The following is a 6,795-nucleotide window of genomic DNA, read 5'->3' as shown; positions in this document are numbered from 1 at the left end:
GTTTTTTTTTTTTACCAGACGAGCCGAATACGAGCTATTCGAGAACGACGAGCCAGTTTGGCATCCCTAATATTAATATATATAAATAATATATTATATTAGTTATATAACTTATATTATATAAATATATAATATCTATATTAGTATATTACTAATATAGTATATTAATATATTATTACTATTAATTTATTATATATTATAATTTATAAAATTTAATTTTTTTAAATATCATATAATTTTTATATATAATTATTTTAAATTATTTTATATTTCAAACACGAACGAACGATCATTGTTCGTGTTTTGTTCGTTTAACTAACCGAACGAAAAAAAATTTGTTCACGTTCGTCTTGTTTACTTATCGAATGAATCGAACACAAACTCATTGACGAATCAAACACTAGCTGTTCGCGAACAACGAGCTTTTTTGACAGCCCTAGATTTATGCCACAGGGATCGCTGTATGAAAATATATATTTTTAATTTTAAAAAATTAAAATAATTAGATTTTTAATGTAAAATGAAAGATTTGAGTGGAATAAAAAGAAAAAAACAAAACCTAAGTGTTAGATATATAAATACATAGGAACAGCCCATGTAATTGCCAAAACTTAAAACATTTTATTGTAAATTGATGAATAAATAATTAACTATTTGGGAGTAAGTAATTTTTTTAGGTTCTTATTAATTTTTTTGCAAAATATTTTTAGTGAGAATTTGAAAAATAAATGTTTGAGTTATTAAAATTTAATTTTATTAATTTATTGAGAAATTTACATTGGCAACACATAATTTTACGTATTTATGTATCTCACTACAAGGGTTTCATATCAACAAACATAATATTTTGATGTTATAAATTTATATATTAAAAATTATATATATATATATTTTTTAAAATGATCATATTATTTTTTAAGTAATATTAAATAGTAGAGTGTTTCGAGTGTAAATGTAAAAGTGATATGTTCATACAATAATGTCATTTATTTATGTAAAAAGTTTTCTCTTTGAGATAAAAGTTTTTTAAGTAATATTAAATAGTAGAGTGTTTCGAGTTTAAATGTAAAAGTGATATGTTCATACAATGATGTCATTTATTTATGTAAAAAGTTTTCTCTTCGAGATAAAAGCTTGTTATGAATATGATTTTTACGAAAACATATTACATTATGAGTCATCGTACAAAACTGCATCAGAATTCCAATCACTATGCACCATGTGTACTATCCGGCTCCAATGAATACAAAAAAATAAATAGTTTAATGCATGGAGAGGCCTGACCATACATGTGGCGTATTATGATTGGGGTCTTAATACAATTTTACATCAAGAATTCTAATATATTATTTTTTTCTATTTTTAGCCTTTCAAACTTCATGCATGGCTTTTTGAAGGATGAGTTGAGCCCTTGAATATACAAAGATGCGACATGATTTTGTAATTAAAATTACAATTTAATTAATCAAACATACCACTCAATTCCTTGGTGTTTATATATCTAATACCTAAATTCTGCTTATTGCATTTAAAACACACAAATCTTTCATATCATATCAAAATTACCATAATTTAAAATTTAAAAAAGTGAAATAATGCACATTTTCATGCAAAATTAAGACAATATAGCTGTAAAAATTAAAATTTATATGTTAGATATGTAAATATATAAGAATTAAGTGGAATGTTTTGAAATCTTTCTATTATTTATTTTTGGTTGAAAATATGAATTTTACTGTTGGGAAGTGGTGAAATCCATAAGATGGGTGCTTGGTTTGTAAAATAGAGTTTGAACGTGAGAGTAAAATCAGAAGAATTGGGTGATGTGTATGTTTATATATACAGAGAGATTTTGTTGCACCATAAATATTAGATAAAAACTCTTTTTTTTTTATTTAAATTAATAAGAGAACTTCATTCTTAAATATAATTTTTTAATTTCTTATTCATTTAATAAAACTCTTCATTTTCTTATAATTAAAAAAAATTTTGGTTAATTATAAATTAACTATTTTTCGATGGTCATAAGGGAGTAATTTTTTCACTTGTCGGTAATATAAGGGGCTCGACATTTCCGACGGCTTTAGCCATATGACAACTGACTCACAGGAAACACCCATGAGTGAATGTCAAAAGCACAATAATTGGATAGATATCAGAAACCGTCAATTAAATAACCAACGATCACAAACTGTCGGTTAATACTAAAAAAGAAGTATTAGATGCTCTCGGTTAACCCTCTAGGTTTAGTAACCGACGGGATAGTTCGTCAATTTTTTTTTGATAGTCCATCGCTTGACCGTCGGTTAACCTTCGATGCAAAAACCAATCAACAATAGCCGTGATCAGTTCATGCAAAATAATAAAAAAATTGATAGCCTATCACTTCATCGATGAAATGTCATCATAAAATTGTACATATAAAAATGTGTTTTTCATGTGTTTCATGGTATAACTAAACATGTTAATAACAAATTTCATTTCATTAATGAAATTGAGGACAATCAATAAATTAAAATTAAGCTTTGCATGACCGAAAAACAATTAGCAGACATATTCACAAAGACAATGAATTTGAGTTGTTATGCGATATGATTGGAGCAATCGAAATTCACATCAAAGAGTGATAAGATTGATGATATTTCTCCAATGTTCTAGAATATTCTATCTAGTCTTGAGTAGAGAATTCTATGGCATTTTTATTAATTGAGAATCCTTGGAATATTTAATTAGGAAAAATTTAGAGCATGTTTTTCTAGAAATAGTTGTAAGAGTTTAGAAATTTTTAGATTTAGCCCCTCATGCCTATAAATAGACATAACCATAATATGTCATATAAGTTGAAAACTACTAATAAAAATTTAGTAATCCAGATCTCTCTTAATAAATTTTCAATAGAGAGAGAGAAATGAAGAGACTTGTGAATATAATATTAGTAATATTCCTCTACTTTGTCCAAAAAAGAAGTTCTATTGATATATTATTGTTCATATATTTATAATAAATACAGGTTGTACTGTGAAATATCAATAATGCCCATGAAATTCTCTATTGTTGGTAAGGTTGTGGTAACCATCAAGTTTACCTTTAATGTGTCTGAATCTATTCTCGCGGACCATCGACTCCCTCGCTAGTCGCTCCCAAGTTGGCAAGGCATTCGTCAGCTTATTCTGCCGACCTTCTCTGTTCGTTCGGTTTTTAGTTGTGAATAACTTGTAGTATGTTTTTCTAGAAAAAATTGTAAGAGTTTAGAAATTTTTTGATTTAGTCTCTTCTGTCTATAAATAGACATAACTATAATGTACCATGTAAGCTGAAACCTACTCAACAAAATTTAGTAATTCAAATCTCTCTTCTCTTTAAAAAAATTTTATAAGCGAAAAAAGGAGAAAAAAAGACACTCTAGAGTAAAATATTAGTGATATTTTCCTACTTCTTCCAAAAAACAAAAAGTCCCATTTATAAATTACTCGTCATATATTTTTAATAAATAGAAGTTACATCGTGAAATATCAATAATTCTCATGAAATTCTATATTGCTGGTTGGTCATGATAACCGTCAAGATTATCTTTAATGTGTTCAAATCAATTCTCGTCGAACTATCCTCTCGTCCGCTAGTCGCTCCCACATAGGTTAGCCATTTGTCAGCTTATTCGGCCGTCCTTCTTTGCTTGTTCAGTTGGATCATCCAACTCTTGCCAACTGCAGCTCGTTGCACTCGTTAAGATTAATTTTTCCACACGACTCCCATTTGTCTGTTCAATCAATGATTTGAAGCCTCTAAATGTGGTTATATGGCTTGTTCTGTGGTTGATTGGAATCAAATTGAACAAATTTTTGTATCATTTTCATCTTTTGGATACTTCTGTTTGGCAATAAGTTTATGTAAATGTCCCAAAGAAAAATTGGGTGTGTATATATATATATATATATATATATATATAACAAAGGAAAGAATTAAAAAAAGGCATGTCCTCTTAAATTTTTTATCTATTAGAATAATTAGAATAATCTACTTTTTAAAATTTATACATTATCATAAATTATTTTTGTATTATTAAAAAAATAAAAAATCCAAACAATACTCCATGCATGTTGTCAAAGGCTGCCTGATAGGCAGCCAGTTCGTCTTGAGATGTAATTAGCTGGGTACCATTTATTTCATTAAAATAAACCATCCCCAAACAAGATACAACGACTCTCATCATTCTCGGAACTTGAAATAGCCTTTTTGCATAAATAGGTTAGAAAAGGTTTATTTTACTTTAAAAAGCTAAAGTGGTGGTATTTTTGCAGTGATATAAAAATTTTGGGTGGTGTAAAGGCTAAAGTAAAATTAGGGGTCAGATATGTAAATACATAAGAATTAGGTGATATGCACGTAAATGCCTCTACAAACTTTTGAGGATTTAAACTTGAATAATGACCGGAAATGAGGTGCAACATTTTAATTGTGAAGACCTGCTCCATAACACAGTTACCTCGTTATCAGTAACATAATGGTTGAGAGTGTTAATTTTAGTAATGAGGTCATAAATTCGAACGTCAGATGATAACAATGATTCAATGATTGAGATATTTGCTTTTATTGAAAGAAATATTCTTTTCAATTCAAATAATTTTTTTTTAAATATGGAACCGATTAATAACTACGAAAATTAATGTATTTAAATAACATATCTTCAGTCATTTATTTATTATAATTTTTCATTAATTTAGAGTACTTATAAATTTTTTTGCTCTCCATATTATGATCCTAGGCTTATAAATTCATGTCAGTAGAGTAATGAATTGTTGTTTTAGTTTTGCTCTAAGATTCAACACATACTCACATAAAAGAAAATTATGAGTAGAGGCATCAGAAGTTTTTGAGGTCTTACCAGTTGAAAAAATTCATTATAGAATGAATATTACAAGTACAATCTTTTATCTCACAGGCGGAAAAAAAGTTACAAGATTTCTCAAGTTATAATGTCGACATGTAAATAACTTAATGTAAGAAACAAACGACAACCGATAGCGATTGGCGATGGCCGGTAGGTGGTGGTCGACGATGGACGATGGTGGTGATAACGGTCGGCGAGGGTTGGCAGCGGTTGACGCTGGTTGGCGAGTGGTCAACGACGGTCAACAGTGGTCGACGGTGATTGGTGGTGGTGCTGGACTTCAACTCCTCAAAGCTTCAAACACTTCCTCAAGTCTCAAGCTCTTCTCCTTAGGCCCCAAACATCCCTCCTCCCTCATGAGAAGGGTGGGGATCTATTTTTAGAGTTCTCGGTTGCAATTAATGAAGAAATATGAAACATTTTGATATGACGGTCCAGAAAGTTGCCTTTGATCAGAAGATACTTGAGGAATATTTGAGTGTCTTAATGATATTGGGATTGTGTGATATTGGATTTGTTAGATTCTTCTTATCGAGACGCTCAATTTGACTATGTACTCATCAAATTCAAAATCTTTTTGACATTTCAAATGTGTTCAAAAAAACTTTCAAACATGGTTTAATGTCCTGACCGATGCTTTATTTGGTCCGAATTGGACCAATTTTGTCACCATTGGGTTCTTCTCGCCGAGCCTGTCAGTTTGACTATAAGTTCACTGAAATCGAGGCTTTGGATTGCTTTTAATTAAAATTTAAATATTTTTTTGCTCAAAAAAAATTATCCTTGAGATTCATCTGTGTGTCTATATATATATATATATATATATATATATAGGCCTATAATAGAAATATTCTGTGAAATATATAGGCCTCTAATAGAAATATTCTGTAAAACCGAAAATTCAATTTAAAAACCTAATATTGATATTTGGACTATCTGTTTTTAATACCAATGATGTATTATATACCTTAGATGTTGTGACATTTTATGCGAAACATTATGCATTGTATATCAAATTTTTTTTTAGAAAATAAAATAAAAATAATGTTTTAATTAGATTTATGAAATGTATTAACTTCATAAACTTTTAGTTTTACATAGCAGTCGATCCATACTAGCATGCTATTTCTTATTATGTCTGATAAAATACAACTAATTTAAATACTATATCTGCGAGTACTGCTTCATCGTCTCCAAACGAAATGTTTGTAAATAGCTAATTAACCTGCACAATCTTAAAGAGAGCAAATATTTTTTTCGTTTGAATAATAAAACTTCAATGATACGTTAGATATGCATAAACATAGGAAATGAGTTACGTGCATCGATATATGTAAATATTCTTAAAATAAAAATCAAATGAGGCATTCAAATATATAGCACATAGTTCCTATGCATTTATTTTCATACTTATACCCATAGCAGTTAAATTTTTAATATCACATGAAGATATCACTAATAGAACTTAAAAGTGAAATACAACATTTCATATATGAGTATAAAAAACCAAGTGCTATATATATATATATATATATAAAAAGTAAGAGAAAATACATAGGAATTGTGTGCTAGGTATGTAAATTTGCTATAGTAAAAATGTGTTGGTTGCGCTGCAAAGGCATTGACCAGATTGAAGAAGTTTGAACAATTATATTTAAATTAATAATCGAGTCTAAATTTTATTTAAGTCGATAGGTATTAAATAAAATATATCTAAAACTAAATATCTATAATGACAAAAGCCTCGAAGCTTTCAAATCAAAATTATGTCATGTCATGCGATTGCTAAAACTAGATTTGAATCCGAATTTAAAAACATGACATTTGTCCATCATAGATTGAAAATGATTGCACCAAATGTCACTATGTGAAGTAATAGACATAAATTAATAATATATATATATATA

This window comes from Phalaenopsis equestris, unplaced genomic scaffold, assembly GCF_001263595.1.
Source record: "Phalaenopsis equestris unplaced genomic scaffold, ASM126359v1 Scaffold000096, whole genome shotgun sequence".
NCBI classification, from domain to species: Eukaryota; Viridiplantae; Streptophyta; class Magnoliopsida; order Asparagales; family Orchidaceae; genus Phalaenopsis; species Phalaenopsis equestris.
This window is presented reverse-complemented; position numbering follows the sequence as displayed.